At 38.5% G+C, this 18,465-nt stretch overlaps 1 protein-coding gene and 1 pseudogene across 2 annotated transcripts in view; one reads left to right on the top strand and one right to left on the bottom strand.

Moving 5' to 3' along the window:
• Positions 1 to 18,465, top strand: part of DIS3L2 (DIS3 like 3'-5' exoribonuclease 2) — a 385,644-nt gene that overhangs the window by 145,956 nt on the left and 221,223 nt on the right. The gene's annotated exons all lie outside the window — the stretch shown is intronic.
• LOC116551440 lies at positions 6,127 to 17,324 on the bottom strand (annotated as a pseudogene).

Here is an 18,465-nt window from a genome sequence, read left to right as displayed (position 1 = left end):
GATTACAGGCATGAGCCACCGCACCCAGCCTTTTTACTCTATTGTTGATAATGATGTTTTGTGTACTATTGATATTTGCCCTTAACATTTTTTTTTTGCCCTTAACTTTTTAATTTAATTTCTTATTTTCCAGGGTTGTTGCTTTTTTGCCCTTTCCCCAACTTCTTGAGTTGAATACTTTGCTTATTAATGTTAACCTTTTTTGTTTTGAGGCGTTTTTAAAGCTACCTATATTCCTCTGAAGACTTTAGCTCTATTCTACAGATTTTTGTGTTCAGTGTTTATATTATTCAGTTTTAAATATTTTCTTTATGATTTCTTCTATAACTAGGTTATTTATTAAGGCTATTTAATTTCTGTATTTTGCTATTTTTTTGTTAATGTTTAATTTTATTGTATTGTAGTGAGAATATAGGAGGCCTGTATATTTACTTCTTTATAGTTTATGAATACTTCCATTATAGTGTATTATATTGTCTATATTTGTAAATAGTCTACATATGCTTTGAAAGGTGTGTGTGTGTGTGTGTGTGTGTGTGTGTGTGTATCCACAAACTTGGTTTATAATTATATTGTTCTCCCCTTCATAATAAACTGTTTATTATTGTATGTACTTTATCTGTCAGTTTCTAAGAGGGATATTTAAAAATCTATCTGTAAATTTTGATTTATTTGTATTTCCTACATTTTGATTTATTTATATTTCCTACAGTCTTGTCAATCGTAGCTTGATATATTTTGAAGTTGTGTTGTTATATACATATGGTATGCTAGAATATATCCAGATATATTTTTGTATACATGCATATTCATATATATTTATTTGTAAATATTTGTACACATATTAATCACCAGTATTTAGTGAACATTTACAATGTGCTACTCCCTGTCTAAGCACTTTGTAATTAATTCTCATTATGTTAATTAGTTAATCCTCAGAACATACCTAGTATAGTGTCTATTTTGGGAATATAAATAGTATCTATTTCAGTATTCCAGTCATTTTTATTCCCAAGATGCAGAAAAGTTATACAGTTGGTAAGTATGCTTTAGGATCATTCTAATTGATCTGGAATGGGGCTAAGCATTGGTATTTTGAAAGAGCTCTTTAGAGATTCAAGGATTCTACTACATAATCAGTATTGCTGTTGTAGAACCAGCCATAGGTTTGTCCTCCTAACCATTATATTCTTTCTCCTTTTATTGTCCTCCTAACCATTATATTCATGGTTATCTAACCCTAGTTTAGTAATTCAATCAAGAATCATCGCTGGATACTAAAACCATTGAGATAAAGATTTTGGAGGGCTAAGATATTAACATGGGTGCAAAGTATCATGCCACAGTTGACTTATTAATGACACTGGGCAGAATATCCTTTTATAGTGGACATATTTGGTAGTCACCAGTTTAACCAATTGATCAAGCTCAGTGTCATTAAGTGGGGTAGTCTGACATTTTGTACCTTCTGATGGGATACATTATTGCATATCATTATCTGTGAAGCATTCATACTGAAAATGTTTCACCTGAATCAAAGCTCCTGCCCTAACTTCCAGCCTACTGGAAATACAGGGGATATTGGAATAAGTTAATGATACCAGGGGAGAAATAATAAGATTAAATTAAATGCCATGTAAAAAAAGGGGAGCTGTTCTAGAGGAAGAAAGAGCAAGAGAGACCTAACTAAAAATATTGTGTGAAGCTTGGTTAGAACCTGTATTGGGGAAAAAATATGGTAGCAACAGTTGGGGAGGTTAAAATTTAGAGTGTATATTAGGTGACATTTTGGAATTATCATTAATTTTATTAGGTGTGATAATGATATTGCAGATATATAGGAGGATGTCCTTATTTTTAGGAGATACTGGCTAATATGGTTGGGGTGAAGTAACCTGATGTCTTTAACTTACTTTCAGTGGTTCAGAAAAAAGAAGAAACTATGTGTGGTCGTGTGTGTTTGCAAACACACATGCATATAAAAATCAAGGGAGAATGGGGGCAAATGTAACAATATGTGAATTGGTGAATCAATAGGTGTTCATAATATCACTCTTTCAGCTTATTGGTAAATTTAAAAATCTTTAAAATAAAACATTGGGTGAAAAAAATACGCCGTGGATTACTGAAAAATAAAAATTGCAATATTCTACAGTTTGGTGGGGATTTCAAGAGCTGGCATTGCTCATCCCATCTTTGGCTCCAAAGTTATTCTATAGCATAAAATAATTATTGCTTATTGTTCAATACAAATATAGTGAGGACTGCTGTTTTCAGCTGGGTGTTTTTTCTAAAAATCACTTTTATTTGGTCAGTCACAATTTTAATTCCCATTAAAAATTCCAATGTATCACACAACATGTCAGTTAAAAAAAAAAATCTTTAATAAAGATTTCTAACAGTGGATAAGGAGAAATTCTTGGGAAAATTAATGAAGCCTTCAAGCAATTTTGTAAACATGGTTGTTTTTATGAACCTCCTGCAAAAGTCAAACAGAATGAGACCACATCATGTAGTCATATGATTTGTCAAAAATTATGCAGAACCCCTCTTATTCTAATCTTTGTTCTAAGTAGTATATTCTTGCGTTAATAACTTAACATTTGTTATATATAAAGTATTTTTTCCAGTATAAACTAGAAAATTTGACCCCCACTGCAAAGTGAATTTATTTTATGAGACTTTTTCCTAGTGTGAATTATCCTCTGATATCTTTTTTTTTTTTTTTTTTTTTTTTGAGATGGAGTCTCCCTCTGTTGCCCAGGCTGAAGTGCAGTGGCGCAATCATGGCTCACTGCAACCTCTGCCTCCTGGGTTCGAGCAGTTCTCCTGCCTCACCCTCCTGAGTAGATGGGACTACAGGGGCACACCACCATGCCTGGCTAATTTTTATGTATTTTTAGTAGAGACGGGGTTTTACCACGTTGGCCAGGCTGGTCTTGAACTCCTGAACTCAGGTGATCCGCCCACCTCGGCCTCCCAAAGTGCTGGGATTACAGGCATGAGTCACCATGCCCTGCCTATCCTCTGATATCTTATTCTTTCTGTCTTTTTAACTTGGCATTGAGTAGGCATTCAGCTATTGGCAGCCTGGGACAGTGGAAAAAGCAGTGGGCTGTAAGTAAGGTAAGCAAGGTTCGAGCCCCGTCTCTGCTTCCGAAATCAGAATTGGGCAAAATATGACAGAAGTTCTTTCTAGTTTAAAAACCTCTATGAGTAAATATATTTTTCAATATTGGTAAGAGTTTAATCAGGGAGGCTGTGATGAGTCATGAATAGCTTGGGGTTCTTCCGTGGTACCTGCTCTGTCTCTTAAAACCATTGCAGCCTGTGCCACTTGCCTCTGCCATTTGTTTATTCATTAACTCAGCATTTATGGAATGATTATGATGCTTCTGATGCTCTGCTGGGTCCTGGGTCATACAAAGGTGAACGAGCCAATCTTCCTCCCTTGTGTCAGGCACCTTTCATAGCCTTCTGTCCCCAGTGACGGGGGAACTCCTTAAGAGGTACCTCCCTGCAGATGTCTATTACTCCTCTTTCCCTTTTTCTTGTCCCCACAGCTGATTCCAGAGCTTCTTTGTTTAGTTATGGGAAGATTAATACTGACTACAATAATTTATATGAATTGCATGCCATTCATGTCTTATTATCTCACTGCACAGTGATCCCTACAATATTGCCTGTGTATCAGATAATTTCTGGTGTGGAGCTTCATTAAAGCCTTTACTTTCCTCTTGTCTTTTCTGCATTGCTCACAGAGTGCAGAAGCTCCAGGATCTGTGTCTTCACCACCACCTGACTGTCCTCTTGTCCTGTACCTTAGAGCATGTGAAGCACAGTCATAGAGCGCTGGGTCAGCCCACCACATTCTGCATGTTCATTTCTTCACCATAGTTGCTCTCTCCTTTAACAAGGGTGATTGGAGATTCAGAACCACTACATAGCGCAAAAGATGGCTTCAGCCTACCTAGAGGTTTTCTGTGGTTCATTTTTAATGTGGACATGAACATATTTGTGAATTTGAGTTATTTTCAACTTTTATTTTATAATATGTAAAGCTTTTTAACTTTAAGCAGCCTCCTTTCCTTCATTATCAGTATTCACTGAGAACATTCTTATGTAGATTCAAACAGCTTATCAATGTAAACTCTAAGGAAGCAGTTTAAACCAGTGATTCTCAAATTTTTGGGTCTCAAGATACCTTTGTACTCTTAGAAGTTGTTGAAGACCCCAAAGTGCTTTTGCATATGTAGATTATATCTACTGATATTTCTGTTTTTAAATTAAAACTAAGAAATTTTAAAATTATTATTGCAAAATAAATGTATATCTAGTTGTGTTTCAATGTACAGTCGTCCTTTGGTATCTGTGAAGGATTGATTCTAAGACCCATTGAGAATACCAGAATCCAGGGATGTCCAAGTCCCTTATATAAAATGGTATAATATTTGTATATAGCCTATGCATATCCTCCTATATACTTTAAATCATCTCTAGATTACTTCTAATACCTAATACAATATAAATACTATTAAATAGTTATATTATTCAGTGAATGACAAGGACAAAAAAAAAAAAAAAAAAAAAGCCTCTACATGTTCACAGGCCCAACCTTTTTTTCTCCAAATATTCTTGATCCATGGTTGGTTGAATCCATTGATGTAGAATCTAGGGCTATGGAAGACTGACTGTACATTTAAGGAAAACTTCAGATTTCAGAATAGTGATTTATAAGGTATTAATGAGGCTAATGCGATTATAGCAGGTGTAACCACAGTCAAAATACTGAGAACAAACTGAGTTAACCTGTAAAACGCACCTTAAATCTAGTGTCTTAGAAAATTCTAGAAACCACTAGACTATAAAACACACATTCGCTAAGTCATGAGAGCACGGTCAGTAAAGGTTTTCTGTAAAAGGGCCAGGTAATAAATATTTCCAGCTTTGTGAGCTCTAAGGTCTCTAGAACGACTAAATTCTGTTGCAGTGTAAAAGCAGTTAGAGAGAATATGGAAGTGAATGGACATGGCTGGTTTTGGTCTGCTGGTCAGGTTAGTTCACTGACCCCTACTTTACCCTTGTGGGAGAATGACAGTGTAAAAGGTAAGCAACATCTTCTCATGAGACAGTTTTGACCTTGTAGGCCCTCTGACCAGGATCTCAGACTGCTCTTGGAGAACCATTGAAGATGATAGTTGATGCTGGACAGGACTTTGGCAAATATTTTAATTCTTTACTATGAGGAATTTCAGTGCTTCTTCAGTTCCTTAGCTTCAATTAGTTATTGGATTGTTCCCTGCAACCCCCCGCACCCCGCCGGAAGTTCTTTCTAGCTAAAAGCTTCAGTAATGGTAATAATGGTTTTTTCTGTGGAGTTGTAATTTAATAATTTAGGCTAAAATCTATTGCCTTCTTTTGTTCAATTGTGGATTTTTTGAGTAGGGAGCTGCTTGTGCCCTGTTTTGCTATTTATTGTCTGATGCATGAACATAGTATTTATCAGTCCTATTTACATTATGAATTATGAGTCTTAGGTCCTCTTAATATATTTTGTAATTTATAGATAACATTAATCCTGCACATTGCTTATTAGGAAAAACTTGAATTTTTTTTTTTGGTATTAATTTGAAAGAAATTTTTTTTTCTGACATTTTCCCACAGGTTATTGTTCATATAGAAGAAGGCTGGTGGGGTTATTGTGTATTTCTTTTTTTCCTGAAGTTTTGTTTTAAAGATTAAATTTATTTCAAAAATCTTGATGTACATCAATCAGACATGAATAAAGCTTTTATAATGAACTTCTCAAATAAATCTTTTTAATATCTATTTCCTAGGATGGCATAGCATTATTATGATAATATTGTTTTTAATTTCTATTAAAATTATCTCTTTTGACGTTAAATATTACTAGCGAATCTTAATTTCTTATTATTGTGCTAATGCAATATAGAAATATGATAGTTTAAAATTATTTTTACGTTTTCTATGGATTACTTTTACTGTAAAACACTGTTTGGTATTATGTTCTCTGTTTGGTATTATGTTCTTATGCTCATATTCTAAAAGTAATCTTTAGTTCCCAATTGAACTTTGTATTCCAAGATTTTTGTATCTTAATGATATTTACAGAATATCAAGTTCTTCCTCATCACTGAAATACGTGCTCTTCTTTATCCTTGGACACCTAGAATCATCTGATGTTGAGGAACTCCTGCAACCGGGTTTCCACTGTTTTTTCTTCTTCTTTGGTTTTGGCTTGCTGGATTGCTGTGACCTGAATGAGAGTGTCAAGAGCAGCATCTCCCTTCCCATCTCCCCCATATTCTTCCTTAGTTTCTTCTTTTGGTTCAGGCGTTTTCTGTTATTTATTTTTTTTCCTCTTTCTTGCTTCCTTGGAGGTTCATGTTCTCCAAACATATTTTTAGGATAGGCATAACTTGAGTGTTCATTTTTCCCACATTCATAACACTTAGATTTATCAAAGTAGTTTTACCTTCAGATGAACTCAGCTGTCTTTCATTGTCAATAGCAATGCCTACTTTTATCGCTCTCCAAGTCACTGTTTGTCATTTATTGCCCTGGTACAATTTTTGCAGAGTATTTATCCAAAAATAAAGTAAATGCAACCCTTTTATTCTTCTTGGCATCTTTATCTTTCATTAGTAACCTTTATAACTTTGCCATACTTGGAAAATATACTGTGCTCCTACTTGGAGCTCATCTACCACTCATTTCTTTATTCAGGGTGGACCTGGGATACCAGAGGAGCACCAGCCCTCAGCTCAGCTAGGCCTCCACCCTGACTCTTCTCTCCTCTTGCAGCATTCTTGGTATTACAGGTACTGGGAGGGAAGAGTCAAGTGCAGAGAGAGGATGATAGTAGCAGCCGTGCCTCTTCCCAGTTCTGTTATTTTTTTGTGTGTGTATTTCTTAGCTAGATACCTTAATGAATGAATGCTCTTATTATTTCTAATAATTTTGTAGTTGGTTGTTTTGATTTTCTAGGCGTAAAATAATTCTGCCTCTTCCTTTCTAATTTTGTACCTTTTATTTATTACCTTATTTCATTGGCCATTACTTTAAGAACTGTAATGTGTAATAGTGGTGATTGCCTTGTTCTAGACTTTAATGAGAATGTTTCCAATATTAAACCCTCAAGCACAATGCTGGTTATTGGCTTGAGACCAAGTTAGCCAAACGTCAGATGTCCTCTTTTATATTAAAAGTTTCTGTTGGGAATAATAGATATTGAAATCTCTTCAAGTACCTTTTGAGCCTCATTGAAGATGCTATTTTTCCATTTGGCTTGTTAACATGTTGACATATAATGCTGAATAATTCTCATCTGACCATGACCCTCATTTAGTCATGGTATGTGGCATGCATTAACATGTAACTCAGTTCTATTTGCTAATAATTTATCCATGATTTTTGGATTTACAATAAAAAGTGACATTGGTCTGCAGTTTCTTTTTGTTGAATTTGTCTTTGTAACTTTGTAGGAAGAATTGAAGAACTTTTCTCATTGCCATGAAATAGTTACAATAGCATTGAGAGTTCACATCTTCTCAATGATTGAAGCAATTAAAGAACTCATACTTGAAACATGGGCTAGAGCTTTTTTCAGTTGGCAACTTTCTCAATCTGTAATGATGATTGATTTCTATAAATTTTCTCCAAAGTTATTAATTTTGATAAGTATGTTTTCCAGGATTATCATATACTTTCAGCACATACTGTAATGCATTAAAATGTATGTATAGAATAATGTACAAAGTATTTTCAGTTGTTTAGTTGCCTCTGTATCTGTGATTATAACCCCTTTCAGGCCCCCGCCCCCACCTTTTTTTAACACTAGCTGCTATGACTTATCTAAGTTTTAATGGAAATAGATTTCTGCCATTTTTATTTATTGTAACTAATTTCTACTGTTTTTATTACCAAAGACTTTCTTTTAGATATGATGTCTGAGAAGATCATATTTAATTAGAAATACAGATTGAAGTTCATGATAGAGGTTTGAACTGGAAATGTAGTTTAATGAGTCATTAGTGTCAAATTAGTTCCTTGAGTAACTCCTGAATTCTAAGAGTTCTTTTAAGAGACTGTCAGGACAAGGACCTACCAGTTCTCTTCTCCTGCCACCTGGATTTCCCTTCTTGAACGCAATAGGTATTTATCAAACTGTTCCCTGCCCTGGAGTCTAGTCTCCATAACACACAAAAACTTTTACGGGTTAAATTTTTTTTTTTTTTTTGAGATGGAGTTTCGCTCTTGTTACCCAGGCTGGAGTGCAATGGCGTGATCTCGGCTCACCGCAACCTCCGCCTCCTGGGTTCAGGCAATTCTCCTGCCTCAGCCTCCTGAGTAGCTGGGATTACAGGCACGCGCCACCACGCTCAGCTGATTTTTTGTATTTCTGGTAGAGACGGGGTTTCACCATGTTGACCAGGATGGTCTCTATCTCTTGACCTCGTGATCCACCCGCCCCGGCCTCCCAAAGTGCTAGGATTACAGGCTTGAGCCACCACGCCCAGCCCAAATTTGTTTTAAATTGCGGTAAAAAAATTTGCCATTTTAACAATTTTTAAGTGTGTAATTCCATGGCATTAATTACATTTTCTATGTTTTTCACTTAGCACAATATGTATATGTATATGTTTGAGACAGTGTCTCGCTCTGTTGCACAGGCTGGAGTGCGGCGCAACCTTGGCTCACTGCAACCACCACCTCCCAGTTACAAGCCATTCTCCTGCCGCAGCCTCCCGAGTAGCTGAGATTACCGGCACCTGCCACCACACCTGGCTGTTTTGTATTTTTACGAGTAGAGATGGGGTTTCACTGTGTGTTAGCCAGGATGATCTACATCTCCTGATCTTGTGATCCCCCCGCCTCAGCCTCTCAAAGTGCTGGAATTACGGGTGTGAGCCACCACGCCTGGCTTAGCACAGTGTTTTCAAGGTACATGTATGCTGTAGTGTGTATCAGAATATCCTATTTTGTGGTAGAATAATATTCAATTATATTGTATATACTTAATTTTGTGGGTTTTTTTTTTGTTTGCTTGTTTTCTGTTTTTGAGACAAAGACTCAGAGGGTCTGGCTCTGTTGCTCAGGCTGTAGTGCAGTGATGTGATCTCGGCTTACTGCAACCTCTGTCTCCTGGACTCAAGCCATCCTCCTACCCCAGCCTTCTGGAGTGGCTGGGACTGCAGGTGGCACAACCAAACCTAGCTAATTTTTGTATGTTTTATAGAAATGGGGTTTCACCATGTTGCCCAGGTTGGTCTCAAACTCCTGAGATCAAGTGGTCTGCCCACCTTGGCCCTCCAAAGTGCTGGGATTACAGATGCGAGCCACCATGCCCACCGATACATTTTGTTTATCCATCCATGTTGATGAACACTTGAGTTATTTCTCCCTTTGGCTGTTGAATGTGAATAATTCTGAAATGAACATTGGTGTACAAGTATCTGTTTGAGTCCCTGTTTTCAATTCTTTTTATACCTACGTCACATAGGATTAGAATTGCTGGGTCATAGGGTTATTCTGTGTTTAGCTTTTTGAGGATTGTGAGGTTTCTTGAAAAGGGATTTTTGATGGTTATTAAATATATGGTTATTAGAGGGGGTTAATAGAAACTGAAAATTTTGATGTATTATAGGACATCTTGAAATAATATTAATTACATCTGTTCTTTATTCAAATATAACTGGAGCTTGCCCAGTTCTTTTTCAGGCTTTTCCTTTTCAGTTCTTTCTCTTCAAAATTTTTAAAATTCTGGAGTCATTCCTACTTACTTGCCTAGTTTCTCTTTGACACATCAACAGACCTAGGCAGCTTGGGTTTCAGAACATTTTTCTAACATTACAAATAACTTATTTTATAGAATATAGTCTGTCCCATTCTGTGCCTTCCAGCTAGCAAGAAGCATTGCTAGCACTTTTAGCACAAAATTATTGGGGTAGAAACTTAAATAAAAGGAAATAATGTCTCACAAATGTTGTTCACCCTGTTATCTGGAAATAGGGATTCCCAGGCCTCTAGCATGTCAGTCACTATGTGTGCCTGTCCTTCTCTGTTGGAGGTGAGTGAAGACTTGAAGCCCCCTGTGCCTATCACCCCTATGGCTCTTCTGGCACCTTTTCCAATATGGTGTTCCTGACCCTCTTGCTTGCTCTGCACCCTTAGCTTTATACTAGGCTCCCTGGGCTTTTTTGTAATTCATTTTCTTTGGGTTCACTGTTAATGAAAAGGGAAGAACAACTTCTCTGAGTAACAGTATCATTTTCTTCTTACCTCCTTTTCTATGCTCTCTAGATTCTAGCCACTTTTGGAATCTTTCTTCCCAGTCTATCCACTTTTCCCCCTCTCTGGTACTTTCTGGGTCAGTCCAGTCCATGCTAGTGAGAAGTATTGACTCAAGAGCCATATCTATTTACAATCACATTACATTGCCATAGAAATAAAAAAATTCTGGCCCTGGATGGGTCCTACAAGATCATGTACTCTTGCTGACATGTGATACTCTACCCCTAATGGCTCTTAGTGTGGCACTTTGTGTTATTTACAAATACTGTTTTATAATACTGGATGAAAATGGTAAATTTTAAAGGGATGGAGGAAGATTTACCAAGCAAATGGAAAACAGAAAAAAGCAGGGGTTATAATCCTAATTTCGGACAAAACAGACTTTAAACCACCAAAAATCAAAACAAGACAAAGCATTACATAATGGGAAAGCATTCAATTCAACAAGAAGAGTTAACTGTCCTAAGTATACATGCACCCAATATGGGAGCACCCAGATTTATAAGCAAGCTATTAGACGCCTTCAAAGAGACCTAGATTCCCACACAATAATAGTGGGAGACTTTTTTTTAATTGCATTTTAGGTTTTGGAGTACATGTGAAGAACATGCAAGATTGTTGCATAGGTACACACATGGCAGTGTGATTTGCTGCCTTCCTCCCCTTCACCTATATCTGGCATTTCTCCCCATGCTATCTCTCCCCAACTCCCTACCCCCCACTGTTCCTCCCCCATTTCCCCCCAACAGACCCCAGTGTGTGATGCTCCCCTCCCTGTGTCCATGTGTTTTCATTGTTCAACACCCGCCTATGAGTGAGAACATGCGGTGTTTGATTTTCTGTTCTTGTGTCAGTTTGCTGAGAATGATGGTTTCCAGGTTCATCCACGTCCCTACAAAGGACACGAACTCATCGTTTTTGATGGCTGCATAATATTCCATGGTGTATATGTGCCACATTTTCCCTGTCCAGTCTATCATTTATGGACATTTGGGTTGGTTCCAGCTCTTTGCTATTGTAAACAGTGCTGCAATGTACATTCGCATGCATGTGTCCTTATAGTAGAACGATTTATAATCCTTTGGCTATATACCCAGTAATGGGATTGTTGGACCAAATGGAATTTCTATTTCTAGGTCCTTGAGGAATCGCCACACTGTCTTCCACAATGGTTGAACTAATTTACACTCCCACCAACAGTGTAAAAGTGTTCCTATTTCTCCACATTCTCTCCAGCATCTGTTGTCTCCAGGTTTTTTAATGATCGCCATTCTAACTGGCATGAGATGCTATCTCAATGTAGTTTTGATTTGCATTTCTCTAATGACCAGTGATGATGAGCAGTTTTCCATATGTTTGTTGGCCTCATGTATGTCTTCTTTTGTAAAGTGTCTGTTCATATCCTTCGCCCACTTTTGAACGGGCTTGTTTGTTTTTTTTTCTTGTAAATCTGTTTTAGTTCTTTGTAAATTCTGGATATCAGCCCTTTGTCAGATGGGTAGACTGCAAAAATTTTTTCCCATTCTGTTGGTTGCCAATTCACTCTAATGACTGTTTCTTTTGCTGTGCAGAAGCTGTGGAGTTTGATTAGGTCTCATTTGTCTATTTTGGCTTTTGTTGCCAGTTCTTTTGGTGGTTTGGTCATGAAGTCCTTGCCTATGCCTGTGTCCTGAATGGTTTTCCCTCGATTTTCTTCTAGGGTTTTTATGGTGTTAGGTCTTATGTTTAAGTCTTTAATCCATCTGGAGTTAATTTTATTGTAAGGTGTCAGGAAGGGGTCCAGTTTCTGCTTTCTGCACATGGCTAGCCAGTTTTCCCAACACCATTTATTAACCAGGGAATCCTTTCCCCATTGCTTGTTTTTGTCAGATTTGTCAAAGATCAGATGGTTGTAGATTTGTTGTGTTGCCCCTGAGACCTCTGTTCTGTTCCATTGGTCTATATTTCTGTTTTGGTACCAGCACCATGCTGTTTTGATTACTGTAGCCTTGTAGTATAGTTTGAAGTCCGGTATTGTGATGCCTCCTGCTTTGTTCTTTTTGCTTAGAATTGCCTTGGCTATGTGGGCTCTCTTTTGGTTCTATATGAAGCTTAAGGTGTTTTTTTTCCAGTTCTGTGAAGAAGGTCATTGGTAGCTTGATGGGGATAGCGTTGAATCTGTACATTACTTTGGGCAGTATGGCCATTTTCACGATATTGATTCTTCCTAACCATGAACATGGAATGTTTCTCCATCTGTTTGTGTCTTCTGTTATTTTGTTGAGCAGTGGCTTGTAGTTCTCCTTGAAGAGGTCCTTTATGTTCCTTGTTAGTTGTATTCCTAGGTATTTTATTCTCTTTGTAGCAATTGTGAATGGCAGTTTGTTCTTGGTTTGGTTCTCTTTAAGTCTGTTATTGGTGTATAGGAATGCTTGTGATTTTTGCACATTGATTTTGTATCCTTAGACTTTGTTGAAGTTGCTTATCAGTTTCAGGAGATTTTGGGCTGAGATGATGGGGTCTTCTAGATATACAATCATGTGATCTGCAAATAGAGACAATTTGACTTCCTCCTTTCCTATTTGAATACCCTTTATTTCTTTTTCTTGCCTGATTGCTCTGGCTAGAACTTCCAGTACTATATTGAATAGGAGTGGTGAGAGAGGGCATCCTTGTCTACTGCCAGATTTCAAAGGGAATGCTTCCAGTTTTTGCCCATTCGGTATGATATTGGCTGTTGGTTTGTTGTAAATAGCTTTTATTATTTTGAGATACGTTCTGTCAATACCTAGCTTATTAAGGGTTTTTAGCATAAAGGGCTGTTGAATTTTGTCAAAGGCCTTCTCTGCATCAATTGAGATAATCATGTGGTTTTTGTCTTTGGTTCTGTTTATGTGGTGAATTACGTTTATAGACTTGCGTATGTTGAACCAGCCTTGCATCCCTGGGATGAATCCTACTTGATCATGGTGGATAAGCTTTTTGATGTGCTGTTGCAATGGGTTTGCCAGTATTTTATTGAAGATTTTTGCATCTATGTTCATCATGGATATTGGCCTGAAGTTTTCTTTTCTTGTTGAGTCTCTGCCAGGTTTTGGTATCAGGATGATGTTGGTCTCATAAAATTATTTGGGAAGCATTCCCTCTTTTTAGATTATTTGGAATAGTTTCAGAAGGAATGGTACCAGCTCCTCTTTGTATGTCTGGTAGAATTCGGCTGTGAACCCATCAGAACCTGGGCTTTTTTTGGGTGGTAGGCTCTTAATTATTGCCTCAACTTCAGACCTTGTTATTGGTCTATTCAGGGTTTTGAGTTTTCCTGGTTTAGGCTTGGGAGGATGCAAGTGTCCAGGAATTTATCCATTTCTTCCAGGTTTACTAGTTTATGTGCATAGAATTGTTTGTAATAATCTCTTATGATAGTTTGAATTTCTGTGGAATCTGTGGTGATATCTCCTTTATCATTTTTTATTGCATCTATTTGATTATTCTCTCTTTACTTTTTTATTAATCTGGCTAGTGGTCTATTTTGTCGATCTTTTCAAAAAACCAGCTCCTGGACTTACTGATTTTTTCAAGGGTTTTTTTGTGTCTCTATCTCCTTCAGTTCTGCTCTGATCTTAGTTATTTCTTGTCTTCTGCTAGGTTTTGAGTTTTTTTTGATCCTGCTCCTCTAGCTCTTTCAATTTTGACAATAGGGTGTCAATTTTAGATCTCTCCTTGCTTCTCATGTGGGCATTTATTGCTATATATTTTCCTCTAGAGACTGCTTTAAATGTGTCCCAGAGATTCTGGTATGTTGTATCTTAATTCTCATTGGTTTCGAAGAACATCTTTATTTCTGCCTTCATTTCATTGTTTATCCAGTCAACATTCAAGAGCCAGTTGTTCAGTTTCCATGAAGCTGTGCAGTTCTGAGTTAGTTTCTGAATTCTGAGTTCTAACTTGATTGCACTGTGGTCTGAGAGACTGTTTGTTATGATTTCCATTCTTTTGCATTTGCTGAGGAGTGATTTACTTCCAATTATGTGGTCAATTTTAGAGTAGGTGTGATGTGGTGCTGAGAAGAATGTATATTCTGTGGATTTCGGTGGAGAGTTCTGTAAATGTCTGTTAGATTTGCTTGTTCCAGGTCTGAGTTCAAGTCCTGGATATCCTTGTTAATTTTCTGTCTGGTTGGTCTGTCTAACATTGACAATGGGGTATTAAAGTCTCCCACTATTATTGTGTGGGAGTCTAAATCTCTTTGTAAGTCATTAAGAACTTGCCTTATGTATCTGGGTGCTCTTTATTGGGTGCATATATATTTAGGATCATTAGCTCTTCTTGTTGCATTGATCCTTTTACCTTTATGTGATGTCCTTCTTTGTCTCTTTTGATCTTTATTGCTTTAACGTCTATTTTATCAGAGATGAGAATTGCAACTCCTACTTTCTTTTGCTCTCCATTTGCTTGGTAAATCTTCCTCCATCCGTTTATTTTGAGCCTTTGTGTATCCTTGCATGTGAGATGGGTTTCCTGGATACAGCACACTGATGGGTTTTGGCATTTTATCCAATTTGCCAGTCTGTGTCTTTTGATTGGGGCCTTTTAGCCCATTTACATTTAGGGTTAATATTGTTATGTGTGAATTTGATACTGCCATTTTGATGCTCGCTGGTTGTTTTGTGCATTAGTTGATGCAGTTTCTTCATTGTGTTGATGCTGTTTACCATTTGGTATGTTTTTGGAGTGACTGGTACTGGTTGTTCCTTTCTATGTTTAGTGCCTCTTTCAGGACCTCTTGTAAAGCAGGCCTGGTGGTGAGGAAATCTCTGAGTACTTGCTTGTTCGCAAAGGATTTTATTTTTCCTTCACTTATGAAGCTTAGTTTGTCTGGATACGAAATTCTGGGTTGAAAGTTCTTTTCTTTAAGGATGTTGAATATTGGCCCCTACTCTCTTTTGGCTTGTAGGGTTTCTGCTGAGAGATCTGCTGTGAGTCTGATGGGCTTCCCTTTTTGGGTTACCTGACCTTTCTCTCTGGCTGCCCTTAGCATTTTCTCCTTCATTTCAACCTTGGTGACTCTGACGATTATGTGCCTTGGGGTTGCTCTTCTTGAGGAATATCTTTGTGGTGTTCTCTGTATTTCCTGGACTTGAATATTGTCCTGCCTTGCTAGGTTGGGGAAGTTTTTCTGGATAATATCCTGAAGAGTATTTTCCAGCTTGGATTCATTCTCTTCGTCACATTCAGGTACACCTATCAAACATAGATTAGGTCTTTTCACGTAGTCCCATATTTCTTGGAGAATTTGTTCATTCCTTTTTACTCTTTTTTCTCTAATCTTGCCTTCTCATTTTATTTCATTGAGTTGATCTTCGACCTCTGATATCTTCTTCTGCTTGGTCAGTTTGGCTGTTGAAACTTGTGTATGCTTTATGAATTTCTCGTGTTGTGTTTTTCAGCTCCATCAATTTACTTATATTCCTCTGTAAGTTGTCTATTCTCGTTAGCATTTTGTCAAATCTTTTTTCCAGGTTCTTAGTTTCTTTGCATTGGGTTAGAACATGTTCTTTTAGCTCACAGAAGTTTCTTATTACCCACCTTCTGAAGCCTGATTCTGTCAATTCATCACACTCATTCTCCATCCAGCCATGTTCCCTTGCTGGCGAGGAGTTGTGATCCCTTGTCAGAGGAGAGGCGTTCTGGTTTCAGGTGTTTTCATCCTTTTTGCACTGGTTTCTTCCCATCTTTGTGGATTTATCCACCTGTCATCTTTGTAGTTGTTGAATTTCAGATTGGGTCTCTTGAGTGGGCATCCAGTTAGTTGATGATGAAGTTATTTCTTTCTGTTTCTTAGTTTTCCTTCTAACAGCTTGGCCCCTCTGCTGTAGGACTGCTGAGGTCCACTCCAGGCCCTGCTTGCCTGGGGATCACCTTCAGTGGTGGCAGAATAGTAAGGGTTGCTGCCAGTTTCTTATTCTGCTATCTTTGTCCCAGAAGGATACCCACCAAATGTCAGTCTGAGCTCTCCTTTATCAGGTGACTCTTTGGATATACAGGGGTCAGGGAGCTGCTTGAGGAGACAGTCTGTCCTTTATAGGAGCTCAAGGGCTGTGCTGTCAGCTCCGTTGTTCATTCAGAGCAGCTGGGCAGGTACGTTTAAGTCTGCGCAGCAGAACTTGTAAACCCCTTTTTTATTCCCAGGTGCTCTGTCCCAGGGAGTTAGGGCTTTATTTATGAGTTTCTGTTGTGCTGCTGCCTTTTTTTCAGGGCTGCCCTGCCCAGCATGGAGGCAGCCTAGTCACCGTCTACCTGCAGAGGCTTTGCTGAGCTGCTGTGGGCTCCACCCAGTTGCTGTGTGAGCTTCCCTGCAGTGCTGTTTATACAGGTTGGGTTAGAACTGCCTTGGCAATGGTGGCGCAAATGGCAGACTCTCTCTGTAATGGTGGGTTGCCTTGGCAACAGTGTGCTGCCTCAGCCATGGTGGACTCCCTCCATAGTGGTGGAGTGCCTCTGTAATGGCGGACACCCCTCCCCCATAGAGCTGGACCTTCCCAGGTTCAGCTGTGCTTGCTGTGAAACTCTCAACCCAGAGAGTTTCCAATTGTTGTTTTTTTGTGGGGGTGAGACTAGCCGAGCCTGATCACCTGGCCCCCTGCCTCAGAGCCTTTTTTTTAGTTGAATGGTTGCCTGTTGAAAAGGTGCTGGGATCTGTGTGATTTCCCGTGTGACAACCCGCTGCGCCAGCTGAAACAGCGGTGCTGAGATTTGTGTTGCTTTTTTGCCCAGGAATCTCCTGGCCTGGCTCCCTGTTTGAGTCCCCTTTTTAGTCAGATGAATGGGTGACTCTGCCTTCCCGGAGCTCCAATCGCCAGCTAAAACGACACCTAGACCCGTGTATTTTGTACGTAGAACCGCCACAGTGGGGCACCGGCAAAACGGTCACGCCAGGCAAAACAGCCGCACTGGCGACCTGTGGGGCTCCTCCCCCTGGGAATCTCCTGGTCTGTGGGCAATAAAAATCCATCTGGAAATGCGGCGTCCATCCACCCTCTGCACTTTCACTGGGAGCTGCAATCCTGAGCTGCTCCTAATTGGCCATCTTGGATCCCTCAATAGTGGGAGACTTTAATACTCCACTGACAATATTAGATTATTGAGACTGAAAATTAACAAAGATATTCAGGACTTGAAATCAGCTCTGGATCAAGTGGACCTGATAGATATCTATCCAAAACAACAGAATATATGTCCTTCTTGCCACACAGCACTTACTCTAAAATTGATCATATAATCGGAAGTAAAACACTCCCCAGCAAATGCAGAAGAACTGAAATCATAACAAATGGTCTTTTGGACCACAGTGCATTCCAATTAGAACTCAAGGTTAAGAAATTCACTCAAAATTATGCAACCACACAGAAATTAAACAACCCGTTCCTGAATGACTTTTGGGTAAATAATGAAATTAAGGCAGAAATCAAGAAGTTCTTTTGAAACTGCTGAGAACAACAACACAGTGTACCAGTATCTCTGGGATACAGCTAAAGCAGTGTTAAGAGGGAAATTTATAGCAATAAATGCCCACATCAAAAGCTAGAAATATCTCAGGTTAACAACCTGTCATCACAACTAAACTGGAGAACTAAGAGCAAACAAACCCCAAAGCTAGCAGAAGACAAGAAATAACCAAGATCAGAGCTGAACTGAAAAACCCTTTAAAAAGTAAACAAGTTCAGGAGCTGGCTTTTTGAAAAAATTAATAGGATAGACCACCAGCTAGACTAATAGAAATAGAGAAGATTCAGGTAAACACAATCAGAAATGATAAGGGGTAGGCTGAGTGCAGTGGCTGACACCTGTAATCCCAGCACTTCGGAAGACTGAGGCAGGTAGATCACTTGACATCAGGAGTTCGAGACCAGCCTGGCCAGCATGGTGAAACCCCACTCTCTACTAAAAATACAAAAATTAGTTGAGTGTGGTGGTCAATGCCTATAATTACAGCTTGTTAGGAGGCTGAGGTAGGAGAATTGCTTGAATCCAGGAGGTGGAGGATGCAGTGAGCAGAGATCACGCCACTGCAGTCCAGCCTGGGCAGGCAACAGAGTGAGACTCCATCTCATCAAAAAAAAAAAAAAAAAGAAAGGAAAAGGGAGCTATTACCAGTGATCCCACAGAAAAGCA

Source organism: Sapajus apella, unplaced genomic scaffold (genome assembly GCF_009761245.1).
Source record: "Sapajus apella isolate SASKATOON/1434 unplaced genomic scaffold, GSC_monkey_1.0 scaffold10, whole genome shotgun sequence".
Lineage (NCBI taxonomy): Eukaryota > Metazoa > Chordata > Mammalia > Primates > Cebidae > Sapajus > Sapajus apella.
Note: the sequence above shows the minus strand (reverse complement) of the source record. Positions and strands in the feature narration are given on the sequence as shown.